Genomic DNA, 15,771 nt, shown 5'->3' with positions numbered 1-15,771 from the left:
ACTTGGTTTCTTCCGATCACTTCTAAATCACATAAAACCTGTAAAATAGATGTAAATGATATTAAATGCATTATTTTCTCAATCAAACATAGCAAAAATATAAGATTAAAGAAGAGATAAGTTGGTAAAATATCAACTTATCAAAAGTCAACTTTATTTTCATAGTTCTTAATAAACGTATGAACGTAAAATTCTTAAAACTTTAATCTGTACAGAAATTATTCTTAAACATGTCAAAAGCATAAATAAAAAGGAAAAGGGCCAAACATACCCTTGAACTATGGGAAAAGGGCTAAATATACCCCTCGTTATACTTTGGGGTCAAAATATATCTCTACCGTTATACTCACGTGTCATCATATTATTGGCCTATATTAAAGCTCCGCCGTCGCCACCTTCTGCCGCCAACGCCGACGCTAGTCAAAAATATATTCACCACCACCCCGCCACCCTCCTCCGCCTCCACCTTCCCTTCACCATCACTTCAAATTCACTACCAGCCTCACTGCACAATTCATCAACAACCTGTTCTTCATCGCCGTTACCACGGCCCACCATTGAAAACCCGAAAATTTTGCTAGGAGTACTTTTTTTCTTCCCTTTTTCTCCATCTTCCTCTTCAGAAATGTTATCATCAATAGCTACTACTGATGAACTTGAATTCGAAACGGATCCGACCCGTTTACCTTTCTGATCATCACCTTCAATCTCTATAGGAGAAAAACAACCTTCTGATTCATCAATATCTCTTCGTTGATAAGGAGAATCATTTAGATCCCACATTTCTCTAAACTCCAAGAAATCCAAACATCCCAAAACTATAAAATGGAAATTAAAACAGTTGAAAAATTTTGCAGATTTTTTATGGGTCAGCTCTTCTCATCGGTGGGGTGGGCGTGGTGGGTGTGGTGGGAGCGGGGTAATGACTGTTTGCTACAAAAGGAAATAGCCATTTCTTGTTCTTTTGGGGTGGTGGCGGAGGGTGGTGAATATGTTTTGACTAGCGTCGGCGACGGCGGCGGAAGGTGGCGATGGCGGCATTATTGATAGAGCTTGCCACAATTTTTAATTAATTTGAAAATAGTTTAAATAGGCCAATAATATGATGACACGTGTTCTCCGTTAAAATAAAGGGTATATTTATGCCCAAAGTATAACGGTAAGAATATATTTTGCCTCAAAGTATAACGAGGGGTATATTTAGCCCATTTTCAATAGTTCAGGGGTATATTTGACCCTTTTCTGTAAATAAAACCTCCCACTGAAGTGACTCATCATAAATTCCATATAAGCTGCATGCTCAATAAAAAACTTTAGGTTGCAACCTTTCATGAGCTAATCCGCAATAATGGAGTTTATATTAATATGCTCCATCGACACAAGAAGACTCTAAACTCTTTTCTTCACAATCTGACATTTAATGTCTATGTGCTTTAATTTTGATGAACTCTGGCTATACGTAATTCAAATACATATATATCCAAAAGGGCTCATCTCAAGATACCTAACACAACATTATTATTTAGTCTTCAGACATAAATAATAATTTGCAAGTGGTACTCTTATACATAGTTCATAAATATTGACTACCAAAACGGCCTAATAACATGCTTTTCTTTGGATCGACACATTACCTGCATGATATGACTAAATGCATCACATATTTATGACTGTCCATAATCTGCCCAAAATAATCTTCCTTTGGGATAATTATTTCGCATAGACAAAACATGCTTAATGTTCAAAATAAATAAATTCTAATAGAGGTTACTTTGGCAACATATTAGATTAGTCTATTCCATTTGAAACAAGAAACACACATGGTATAATTCCTTTCCCATTACAAATAACTATTTCTTTTATGCGCAGCGGAAAAATGGCAAAAAAAGACATCTCCAAAAGGCAACTGGGAAAATGCAAATCGATATTCGCTTTATGCAAGACGGCTTTAGAAAATTTGAAAAGCACAACAAAAATCTACATAAAGTTCTGTAGAATAATGCTGCCAAATAATTCAAAATTACTTTTGTGCTAAAGACAATTAAACTTGACACTAGTAAATTCCAACATTACCTTTGGACAGAAGTTTGTAAACCGCATGGAACTTACTAACTATAGAAATGAAATAATTTAAATTAAAAAAAAAAACTTGGAACTTTACCGTACCTTTGGGCAACCGGAAAAATTCGTTCTTAATATTTAAATGTCTCATTCTACCCCAATCAATTTCCTCATATTAACCGTACCTTTGGACGACCGGCTAATTACCTAATGAATTTTTTTTTTTTCACATAAATTTTCCATTGTCATCATGGAAATTTCATATTCATCAAGAGTATAAAACTTGTACGGTGATAACTTAAAATAATAATATAAAAAATTACTACTCAACCATCTAAGCTAATTGAAGAAAGAAAGAGTACAAGCTTAACTTATCAGTAGAAAAAGTATAGTTTTTTGCACTAAAGCACAAACCACTGTATGTTATTACCTAATGAATTGATTGTAATATTAATATCATACCTTTATAAGGTTGACACATCTTGACTGTCAAATTTAAGATACTTTGGTTACTCTCTAATTTGTAGACATGTAACCCTTTGGCACTAATGATATTGTATGCCATAATTCATTTGAAATTTTTTAAAATCTAATACCTTATAGTTCTAGGATGCGCTAACAATCCTAAAATCTTAGATTTAAGAAAGTTTCATGAGATTAGTCCTTACTACAATATTACTTTCTAAACGAAAATTCTTCAAAATCTAATACCTTATGATCTTAGGATGCGTTTGCAATTCCTAAAATCTTAGATTTAGCCAAAAAAAATTCTTAACATTGATACTTTAACTTTCAATATCATATTCCATATGAAATCTTCTGAACTTAATACTTTATGGTCTTAGGGAGCCTTGGCTACTCCTAAACTTTATTAGATTTGGAAAGTTTCCATGTCACTAAATTGTCCTCCAATTTATTTTGGTTAACTCTTAAAATATTAATCTCAAAGAAAACTTCCAAATAGAGATTAATAACATAAACCAAAATAGTATTTAAACGAATTGCATTACACCAATAAATACTCAAGCAGTCAAACTTAATATGCACAAGGGAGAAGTACAATGTTATTAAAGCCAATCCAAAATTTTCCAGAACACCAAAAAAAAAAAAGGTTACTCCACATGAAAGTTTTCCTTTCTTAAGTTGTTGATTTCTTAAAAAGAAAACAAAGAAAAAACCAAAAAAACATATGTGGGTTTACCAATTTACAAAAACATGTATTGAAATTCACATTCACAAAGATATGAGTAACGTATTTGATTAATGGAATAGCATCTTCTATATAATATTAGTGCCTTTCCCAAAATATAATAACAAATCACTGTGGGCAAAGACCATAAGATATTTGGCCAAGTATATATAGAAAAGTGATTATGACGAAATAAATGTACTGCAACGCTTCACAGATGGAGCAAATTAAAAAATAAAATAAAAAAAATCTGCTCCTATACAACTTCACATTACCTTTCAATAAAAATTGTCTTTTGGGAAGCCACTGCATCAAATAAAAATTGATGGCAGTGTAATTTTCTTTTCGGAAAGCCGCTTCACATAGACACAACAATATTTCCACAACAACATACACCAGATTTTTGTTTCGTGATTTTTATCCTATATCAGAATAGGGGGAAAAACAAAATATGCCCCAAAACATTGAATAATCGCGTCTAACGATTCAACAAGACTGTGCTCTGATACCACTTGTTGAAAAACTTTATACACTCCACTTAATGGGGCAGAAAGGAAGAGAATTCAGTAACAGACTTAGGGACCGCAACCAATATATAATAGTGAAGCATCTCTTCGGAAGAGACATAACTCTTCAAATGTAACCTTTCAGAAGAGGTGTAACTTTTCAGTTATTAACCTATCAATTATAATTGAAGAATTAGCTAGGTTTCTACGTATATAAAATTCATACCTTATAACATAAGATTTATATATAGCCCATAAAAATAACACTTTATTAGATCAGAAAAATGGGCGTCTTTAATTGATAGTAATCAATGTACAATTATATTAAATATGTGAGTCCACTAAACAGAGAATTTCTAACAATAGTTAGTTGCAGAACTAAAATTATATATAAAATCGCTTGAATGCTATTACCTTCATATTTCTTATATTTTCGCTTCTAGTTCTCTAACCACGAAAAAAGAAAGAATTCATTGTTCAAATACACTCAACTATTTAAAATTATGTAGTAAAAATCAATAAACTAAATAAATTTTGTACATAATTTCTAATAGTTGAGCGATCATTTGAGCAATGAACATGAAAAGAAATTAGGAGAAACTATGTTTAATTAACTTTGTGGTTTCTATCAGAGAATATAAACGGAGTACATTTTTTCATAGAATTTCTAGTACTCTCTTTGTTTCACACATTTCTTAACTTGCTGAACCTTCTAATTAATTTCTGCTCTAATAGTAATGCTTAATCCTCGAACATTAATTCCTCATGAATAATCTGATTCGGGTCTCGCAAATTCATATGCCGGCGCCTTTCATTATCCCCACTTTTGAAATAAACTACTAGACAACTAGATAGCAATTAACTAGCATGATATATTAAATTTACAGTGTAAGAATTTCATCCTTGATCGAAACCACTATTAAAAAGTCTAGCTAAATTTTGGACATGTATACATCCCCTTTCCCAACTTTATATGTGCATGTATCCAAATATACTTTATAAAGTAAAATTACTTATATTGTCGATCGGTCTATATGACTATGCTGAAATCAAAGTGATCGGGTATATTAATAACAACTAGTTTTACTGGTTATACTGCAATATTGAAAATATTGATAAAGCATCAACTTTACACAAAGCTTTGCGAAAGAAGCTTGAAGTAAGTGCAAGAATTTGAGGCTCTGTTATTTAGTGGAGTTTGGAGTTACATCCTATTGTGGTAGGTCGTGACTTTTTATACCTTTGAGCCGGGTAATTTTTCACGTAACATTCTTATGTTCTTTACTTTATTTTCACTTTACAATTTTCGGTTTTCTAAACTTGAAATTCATACAATAACTGGCTTCGTGAAAACAAAAGTTAGGCAAATTTTAAGAGAGCCCAAAAATTTAAGAGAAAATTACATCATTAGTCAAGGTATTAGACTTATGAACATAATTATCACAACTTCTAATGTTCATCAAAAATAGCAATTTTATCACTTTTTTGGCATAATTAAATACGGTCAATTAATCCCACTAGGGATTCATGTCTAAATTTTATTCCACTAACAAGGGATTCACATTTATTCTCCTATTCTTATCTTTATCCTTTATTTTCTCTTTTCTCTTTCTTCTTTAACTAATACACTCAATTATTTTTAATTCTCTCTCTTATTCAATTAACTAAAACACCGTAATTACTTATGAGATTTCACACTCCTGAATCTTAATTCCCATTTTTACTAATTTTTTGTTGTTCCGACGTTTTGCTACTACTTTACATGGAATTACATTGAGCATCCACACATACAAAATAATACCTACAATATACAGAATATAATTTATTATACAGTGTATAATACAATTATATGAGTATATAAAATTTATATATTATGTATAATCAAATTATACAAGTTATATCTAATTTATTATAATAGGTGCAAATATACATATTATTCTATGTATAATATTTTTATTATACTACATATAATAAAAATCGCAAGTCATATCCAAAAACAAGCCATGAGCACTGAAACTATTGTACTTGTGTTCAATATCCCATTCCCATTATGTTCAATCAAAGCTATGATTTCATTTTTCATGGATATATGTACAATGAAAGGAGACTAGAATAAGAAGACGCAGAAAAGGTAAAAAGAAAAATGCTGGGAATTTTTTTATTCAAAATATGGGGAAGTATGAAAAGGTAAAAAAGTAGTTATAAGTATCTATATATTATTAAAAAGAGGATAGTTTGTCATAGGATTGTGACAAGTATCAGCGTAGGATAATGCCACGTGGTAGTTTTAGGACAAAAAATAGTTAATTAGTTAATATTAATTATTATTTTTAATTTAAAAATAATTAAATATCAATATTTTCGAGGAAACATATACATCTATATGTTGGATTTAACTTAAATTAACAAATAAAGAATTTATATTAGAACATAAATTATTTGAATATTACTTGAAAAGTAAACACTTTTTTTTTTATGAAAAAGAATCAGGAAATCAAATTTTATCTTTACATTTATTTGTATTTTTATCTTTAAAAAGAAAAACAAAAACACAAAAATAAAAAGACAAAATGATAAGAAGACAAAAGAAAAAAGAAAAAAGAAAAAAGAAAAAAGAAAAAAATAAAAATAAAGTAAAACTAACCCCAAGTGCACGTCACATACCCCATTTGCCCACTAACCCACAAACACACACATGCACCGTTAAAACTTTTGAAAGTTTAAAAATATTTAAAACATGCTTTTTGGATTTTTCTTTCTATAGCAAATTTTATTTTCAGAAAAATATAAGAATACTAAACCTTTTTTTTGGGTTCCTTCTTTGTAGCAAGTAAAATAAAAGCTTTTGTCTCTTTTTGTTTTAATTTTATTAAATTTGTATTTATCCAAATCACTATCCTAAGCAGTTTAAGTTTTTGAATTTGATATTACTTATTATTATTTTTCATAGTTAAATTTTATCATTATCAAGACACGGTCACTTTCTTTTTTTTGGCAATTAAAGAGATATTTTATTAATCACCAAGTGTGTCTATACAAAGCAACTGTTAGCTAACCAGCCAACCTTCTGAACAAAACCAAAGCAACCTCGTCTCCTCCCTACCTGATAAACACATTACCCCTAATACTCTCTACCTAGACTGCCCTCAATTCAAGATTCCTATACCTCTCAGTAATCTATTTAGAACTTACTGAAATATTCAAACAACCTCTTATTATTTCGAACTCTAATACATATAGAAGTTTTTGTTTCATGAATTAACTTCTCACTGGTTGTGCTTCTATTCTGATATAGCCGGGTATTACGTTCAATCCAGATTCCATAAATAGTAGTAGCAAAGCAAGCCTTTAGTAGCACATGTTGTGGCCTTCTTCCTTTAGCAGTCTGTTGCACCCAAGTATACTCTTGTTCCCAGTTTCCCACATTTCTGCTCCACCCTAGCCAGCTTAACATCTCCTGCCATACTTTCTTAGAGAAGCAGCTGTTGACACCCAATTTTGTTCCGCCTCTCCTCCAAAATATCTATTTACGTTTCTAATATTTTGGCAACTTCAAAAAAATATATATATATATATTCTACTCCTTTTATTTAGAAGTAGAAGCCCAAAAAATAATTAAATAGAGGAGGAAGGATCAACAATTTCAGCCAAATAAATGGCCCAATTAATCAACCCACATTTTAATACCCAACCCACATCTTCAAACCACCAGCCCATACTCTAAACTCACCAACCCACATTTTAATCGACCCAGTCCATTAAACCATTTGACCCGACCCGAATTCGTTCAAAACAAAGGAAACCTTTTAGGGTTTCATTTTATTTTCTCAGCCGCACACCCCTTCCTCCCTCTCTCTTCTTTCACCTCTCTCTCTCATCCGCTCCTCTCCACCATCTCTTCGTCCCCACCACCGCCGTTTGCCCCCCGCTCCTCTTCCTTTTTCACCCACCACCCCCCGCTCCTTTTCTCTTTCTTCAACGCAAAAGCTAAAAAAAGCCTATAAATAGTTGTGAGTTTAATCCTTAAGGGAGGAGATCTTGAACCCGAAATCCCTAAAAATAAAGAGGTTTTTTTTTGGGGATCACCTGAAACCCTCTGAAATAAAGAGTTCTGAGTCACCCTAAAGTTTCATAATATCAAATTTGTAGTGGTTATGATAATTCAAAATATCGAGTCAAAATATTAGAATATTGGTTTTCTGTTTTGCGTCTGCTTTGTTAGTTGCTATGAATTCGAGCATCGCAAGCTCAGATTTAGTAGTCTTCGAGGTAGATATCGAAACCTTCGCCTCACTTCGCTGCACCCGAAGAAGGTAATTTCTCTTTTTCCTTTTATTTTATGCTTAATCTATGCTTTCTTAATCTTTGTTAGGTTTAAAATATGCTGATTAGTTAGATTAGTTTGATAGGCCAGTTTGTATGTTGATATTAATCCGGACCTAATTAGTCTTATGTGATGATTGAAGCATCGAGTTTGACTCTGCTTACGTAATTACATATATTATGTATGATATATTGGCTTCAGTTAATTCAAATGCATGAGTTAATCGTGCTAGTTGGTTTAAGTTGCATATCATTGTATAAATCTGGACAATTAGTTAGTAGGATATTTGAGCTTGTTTAAGTGTTTGTTGTTAGGTTAGGCATGACTAGTGGTTAAGTCTGTGATTGATTTCTGTTTGCTTCTGATTATAACACAAGATTGTTTAATGCAATTCAATAATGACATAGTAATATGGAGGGCTGAAATTGTAACAGAGAGAAAGCATATCCAGTTTGTACTATGATAAGAATGATGGTTTGTGGATAAGATAAATAAATCTGGTTTAAAATTAGCATAAGATAAAATTGATGTGCTGTTTGGAGCTATTAACATACATCAGTTTCAGTTCTTGGGCTGGTTTATATTGTCTTAAGGAGGTTAGATGTTGTTTCAGATTTAAACAATCTAAAGATGTCCTTTGAAACATACTTGAGCACCTGGCAGCCTTGATACATAGACATTGATCCCTATTTCTCTCCACCTCAACTCCCTTGTGTCTCCATATTCCTGCCGATGTGCAAATTGTTCATTTTTCACACCAGCAGTCTGAAAACAGATCTGGTCTATTCCCTTGTTATTTTGGTTTTGGTTCCTATATAATAATGAGTAGTTTGTTCTGTGTTTAGATATTTAGTTTGTTTGCTTAGTATTGTAGTTGGTATGAAACCATGTTTAGTTATTGAGTCTTGCTCTGCTTAGTGTTGTAATCAGTATAAAAATTACACTCAAAGTGGCCTAGTTTGTTTACTCAGTTTGAGATTGAGGTCATGATTAAAAGAGTTATGGGCTGATATTTGATTGATCCTCTGTTAATAGAGTGTGTAGTCAAAATATGATGCTTATCTTGTCAAATAGAAGTGTCCAAATCTCTGTCTATGTGCCATCACTGTTAAATCATGATGTTAATTTGCACCTGTGTTTGCTCGAATTCATGTGCACATGAATTGCACTTAATAAAGTTTATCGGACTAACGATGGTGTTAGTTTGGTTAAGTAAGTCGAGTAGACCATTTGTTTGCCTGATTGGTTTCAACTCTGATATTTTGCATACATATAACATATCTGACTAAGTTGTGTAGGAGTATTGAAGTCCATTATCGATAAAAATGACAACGGCATACTAAATGATTACTCCCTGTTAGATTAACCTTGTTTCACTCACTATTGTTACTTAAAAAAAAAAAACAATCACATGAATCAGTTAAGTGTACCTCTTCATCCATATACTTGTTTAAATCTGGATGAACTGTTGACATTCTAATGTTCCTATGGAAAACCATACCTGCTCGGCCTCTAGTGACCATGCTAAGGTAAAGAAATGCCAAATATGTGGGTTTGCGTGTTTAGAAGGATTAAATCCCTGTCTGATGTTGATTTTCTATACCCGTGTTGTTCGTTTACCAAACTGATCCTCTCTGTGGTCTGCTGGTCTAAGCCAACCATTAAAACATTGTGTTTTATAATGTGAAGCACATCTTAAGGAATTCTATGTGTGTCTTCAGGGCGTGTTATTGACTGATTGATGTTGAAACATTAGTGGCATGTCAAGAATACTATTTAGTTTTGTCCAGTTTGCACATAACAATTCATGTTTGCTTGTTTGGAAACTGTTGATATATTAACCAGGGGGAGTCCACTATGTTAATTAAAAGTCATTAAGTTGCTCATAGATTGCTATACTTAGTAAAGTATAAAATCAGATCTGTGGAGCATGTCTGGGTTTGATGTTTGCTTGATTTTTTTTGTTGTTGTGATTCCTATATTGCAAGCATGTTCGGTTGGTTATGCATATGTATGTATGAGATATACATTAATTATACACGGCATATACATAATCTGCTTTGAGTGTATATCTTACGTGTTTGATCTTATTCATTTGATTATATTCTAATCCTTTTCTTTTCGTCTTATGCATGACCATCGCATACGAGTCCGTGGGACTCGTTCCTCTTCCGCATTCGATGTCGGGCTAAAAGCCCAACGTAATATTATCAAGTCTCTCTCGTGTCCAGCCCATCCGCATCATATACACAAAAAGAAAGGAATTCTGGGCTAAAGCCCAATGGCAAAACAGTCTGCAGCAGTTGGGCCCTAAAATGGGCTAGATCCATTCAATTTTCTCCCCATCTACCTTATTTTTATTGTTGTGTATTTTTATTTGCTTTGTATGACTAACACCTTATCTTATTTTATTTTCTTAACTTAAATGAATCCTAGTAAAATTAGTGGTTTAGTTTTAATATGATGGGTAGTTAATAAAAAAAGAAAACTAACATTAGTTCCATAAGTTTCATTCCCTTTTTTATGTTAAAATTATTTATAGTATTTATTTTTATTAGAATAATTGATTTTCAAAATAGCATGACTACATATTTTTGAGCTAAAAGAATCATGATTTGTTCTTGCTATCTTAAAATTTAAAAACGTCACTAATATTGCAAAATACGAGTTCAAGTATGCTTTACAAACAATTTTTTCAAGAGTTACCTAACTATGCGTCTTTTAGCTAAGTATAGTTAATATAAAAGAAAGAAAACTCATACCCTTTCCATCACATTTTAAAGAAAATAAGTCTAGGTATTTCTACATCACCATATTGATATAATACAAATTTTGTCTAAAGTTCACATTTTGCTAAAAGGCTATAGGCGAGTTGTTATATTTTTGCAAGTCTTATTTTCAAGAACATTACTACATTTTCATTCAAGGCTTAGCATGTCCAAGTTTTATTTTAAATAGTATTTAAAATCTTCTTTTTATGCAATACATCATATTTTCTACAAGTATTATTTCAAATGACATCATTATTACTTTCATTTAAAGTCTTAGCGACATTTATAAGTTCTATTTTAAAAATGGCATTCAAAGTTTTCTTTTATATTATATTTTCTGTAAATCTTATTTTCACTAATATTATTTTCCTTTTTAAAACTTTAGCAACATTTGTGAACCATTTTTTAAGCATTATATTTACTCTTAATTAATTAACCTAAGTTTGGCCGGATAACCGTAGTTAACGGATTCTAAAGGATGCCTAACCCCTTCCCTTTAGGATAATATAGAACCCTTACCTAGAATCACACTGATTAAGCAGACTATTAACAAAGGTTTAGTTAGCTTTACCTTAGTTAATGATTAGGTGCCCTAATTCACCTTAAAATCAATTAGGTGGCGACTCCTTAAAACAAAGCAATCTAGGAATCTCCAATATGTTGTACTTCCGATTTAACCCGGTTAAAATGGGGTATAGCAGCAGCAATGGAACAACAGATGTTCTTGTGTTTCCAGACCATTTTTGCATAGCACACATGTTCCATTGATATCAATGCCCCATTTGATCAGTAAATCTTGTGTTCTAAGCCTGCCAAGCAAAGCCAACCAGAGAATAAACACTGTCCTGGGACTTGCAACAGAGTGACAAATCAGACTACTCCAAGCTACCTCAGTTACAGGTCCCCTAAAAGCTATATAAGCCGTTTGTATGTGAAATTTCTTTTTTTTTTTTGACCAAAGTAGGGCTAGCTATGATTGTGTGCCAATACTTCCTCATATTTAGGATCTTCCTCACCATCCATGATGCCTGTTTTGGTATTGCCATTGTGAACATATTCTGATTTTTTATATAATAAGTGTGCACCCAAGTAATCCAAAGCTTCTCCTTATGTTGACTCAATGCCCATAAAAGTTTACTAATTGTCGCTTGATTCCATAATTTCATGTTGAGTATATTTAGACCCCCTGCAGCCTGAGGCAAACACACTCTTTCCCAAGCCACCAATGCTCTTCTTGACACCGTTGCTTGCCTTGTCCACAAGTAGCTTCTACATATTGCTTCAATAAGCTTAATGATATTTTGTGGAAGTAGGAACAATTGGGACCAGTAAGATTGGATCCCAAACAAAACAGATCTGATCATTTGAACTCTCCCGGCATAGGAGAGCCCCTTGGCCATCCAAGATGTTATCCGGACAGTCATCTTAGCCACCAGTGGCATACATTGGGTTATATTGAGTCTTCTAGTTGATAAACGAACCCCCAGATATTTAACAGGTAGTTCCCCTATTTCGTACCCCAAGACTTGTAAAATCTCCTCTTTGACTCTATTAGACACCCCACCAAAATACACCTGGCTCTTAGACAGATTTGCCTTCAATCCTGAAGCAGCCGAGAAGAGGTCAAATTTCTCCTTTAAGAGCATGCCAGACCCAGTATCTCCTCTTGCAAACAAGAGGAGATCATCAGCAAAGCATAAATGAGTGATTCCCAGCCTTTCACACCCAGAGTCCCTAGGCACCTGTTCAAGTGTTCCATAATCAGCACAAAGACATAAGGAGACATGGGGTCCCCTTTTCTAAGTCCCTTCCTTGCTTGCATAGTGTGTGTTAATCCTCTATTAACTAGAAAGGTGTAGCTCACTGTTGAGATGCAACATATAATCCATGCTATCATCTTACTGGGAAAACCAAGCTCTTGTAATACTTGTTGAATAAAACTCCATTCTACAGAATCGTAGGCTTTCTGAAGATCCACTTTTATCATACATCTAGGTGAGAGCTGTTTTCTTGTGTAACCTTTAACCAACTCACGACTTAACAAAATATTGTCTGAGATTACCCTCCCTGGGATAAATGCAGATTGGCAACTTCCTACTAGCCCATCTAACACTCCCTTGATTCTAGTTGAGATAACTTTGGAGATGATCTTATACAATGTGGAACAACATGCTATAGGTCTGAAGTCCCTAATGGTTTCAGGATGGGAGGATTTTGGTATAAGTGTTACCACTGTGTTGTTAATTACCTTCAGCATTCTACTCTCCAAAAAGAACACTTGGATAGCTAAAGTGACATCTTCTTTAATAATTCCCCATGCTTTTTTAAAGAAGTGAGCACTAAATCCATCTATGGGGCTTTGTTGTCATCAATGGCAAATAAAGCCTCTTGAATTTCTGTTTGAGATATAGCAGCAATCATTTCCCTTTGTTGTTGCACATTCAAGCTAGGGCCATGTCTCAAGATGGTGATATCAACACAAGGTAGGGTAGGTGCAGCAGTACCTAACAGTCCTTTATAAAAAGTAAGGATTTCCTCCTCAATATCACTATGTTTCAACAGTGTTCTCCCCTGAGCATTCCTCAAAGTGGATATATTGTTTGCATTTGCTCTAGCCTTCATACAAGCAAAAAAAAATACTTGTTATTGCCATTCCCGACATTAATCCAGTGAGCTTTTGACTTTTGTTTAAATACTTTTTTCCTGGATGTCTGACCATTTGTTCAAATCCTGCATAGCATCTTTTTCTTGTAACAATAATGTTTCATCAATGTGGTTTGTCAATTGGATTTGTATTGCTTGTACCCTATCCCGGGCCTCCTGGATTTTATGTTCAAGATTCCCCATCTCAGCTTGCATAAGTACCTGGAGAGGTTCTTTACACTTAGTCAGCTTCTGTCACTTTCAAAATATAATAAACTTCAACTAGGTACATAGAAACATTAATTTTGCAAATATTTTTCACGAGGCACATTTTAGACTTTTAGAATGTAAATTTTGTTTACATTTTTCAAAAAGAAATAACGTTTCCATATATTAGTCTAGAAATACATACAAAAAAGGAAAAATGTAAAATTAAAAAAAAATAGAAGAGAAAAAACTAACCTAAAAAGGAATCTGCAAATCAACTTTCCAAACCCCACTCCCGCTCTCATGTTCTCATTTCCCATTCCCATCCCCGCCCCTCATCTATTAGTTATATCTATATCTATATCTATATATTATTAAAAAGAGAATAGTTTTAAGACAAAAATTAGTTAATTAAGTTAGTTAATAATTACTTATTGTTTGCCTTTAATTTATAGAAAAAAAAATTAAACAAGAAGTTCTTTTGGACAGTTACTTTAGTTTACCACTTTTTATAAATGTAAATTTGATAGTTATCGAATTTATAGTGGGTAATTAGTTTGTATTTCAGAAAATAGGAATATCGTTCCACATCAACAGTGGTTGATATAGTATTCTTCATTTATTTTTTTTGAGCTCAAAATGTTATTAAGTGGCACAATTTTATATATATCTTTTAAAAATATCTAATTTATAACTTTTTTTTTATAAAATATCAAATTTAAAACTACTGATTTACAATTAAAAAAGATACACAAAAAATATTGGTAATTTATATATATATATATATATATATATATATATATATATATATATATATATATATATATATATATATATATATATATATATATATATATTATACTAAAAAATTATGCTCCGTATATACTTTTATTGAGAAGTTACCATGAGACAACTAATCCTAATCCCCCATACACCCCACGTCCAACTCCCACTTTCTCATTTCCCCCTTAATTTGCACCATGAACACACAAATATAGAAGCCATCACCCACACATAAAGATATATATGATACGTGACACATGAACACAATACACAGAGAGAACAGAGCATATTCACCTAAGGAAAAAAAGGAATCCCGCTCAGAAATTTTCTGTTTATTTAATCATAGTTCACATTTTAGTTTCTTCTTTGCTTCTTTATTTGGAATATTATACTCACATTCTCTTTTTAACAACATACTGACAGGTTGATATTGATTTTTTGATGACTATGTTGTGTCAATCTGCAGAACCATTCAACTGTTCCTTTTAGGCTAAATATAGGTAAAAATTTGAGGCTTAAAACTCTTCAATTTTTGCTTTTCCTGTAATTTAATTAATTGACGTACTCCTCCAATTTTTGGTGTGATCTAGGAAACCAATAAAAGAGCAGTATAGATTAAAGTTTTGCAAAGCAGTTTTAAGTCCTGCAGTTTTTCAGATTATTTTCTAGCCTTTGTGGCCTTAGAACTGCAAGAGATTGGTGATTTTTGTTTGAAAATTCCTTCGGTTTCGGAGATGGTGATGGGTATTTTCTTTGATAGGTGAATGTGGTGACTGGCTAGAGGAAGTAGAAATGCCTTACGAGGTGGATCATGAGTATGATTATTTATTAAAGATTGTTGATTGGAAATTCGTTATTAATTCAAGATTGTTGATTGGAAATACAGGAGTTGGAAAATCTCCAGAATTACGCGAAATGAATTTTGTTTGGAGTCTAAATCCACCATCGGCGTCGAATTTGCAACTAGGACCCTTCAGGTTACTTTCCAATTCTTTAACTTCCATATTCTAAATCTTATACTCGACCGTATATTTCATGGAACATAAAAGTAGTCTATTTGATTATGTGCAAATTACATTTCACGCTAACATGACTTGAATTTTAGAAATCGTGGTCCTAAGTGAGTCATTTTTTATGGCTATAAAAACATGTCATTTTGTGCAAAATGAGAAGTTTAAAGTTAAAGAAATTTATAAGAGAAATGTGTTAATGAGTAAGTAATTTTTCTGTCTAAAAGCATCTAAGAATGAACTGGGAAATGTACGATATAGTATTAGTAATAGACAT

Source organism: Lycium barbarum, chromosome 4 (genome assembly GCF_019175385.1).
Source record: "Lycium barbarum isolate Lr01 chromosome 4, ASM1917538v2, whole genome shotgun sequence".
NCBI classification, from domain to species: domain Eukaryota; kingdom Viridiplantae; phylum Streptophyta; class Magnoliopsida; order Solanales; family Solanaceae; genus Lycium; species Lycium barbarum.
This window is presented reverse-complemented; position numbering follows the sequence as displayed.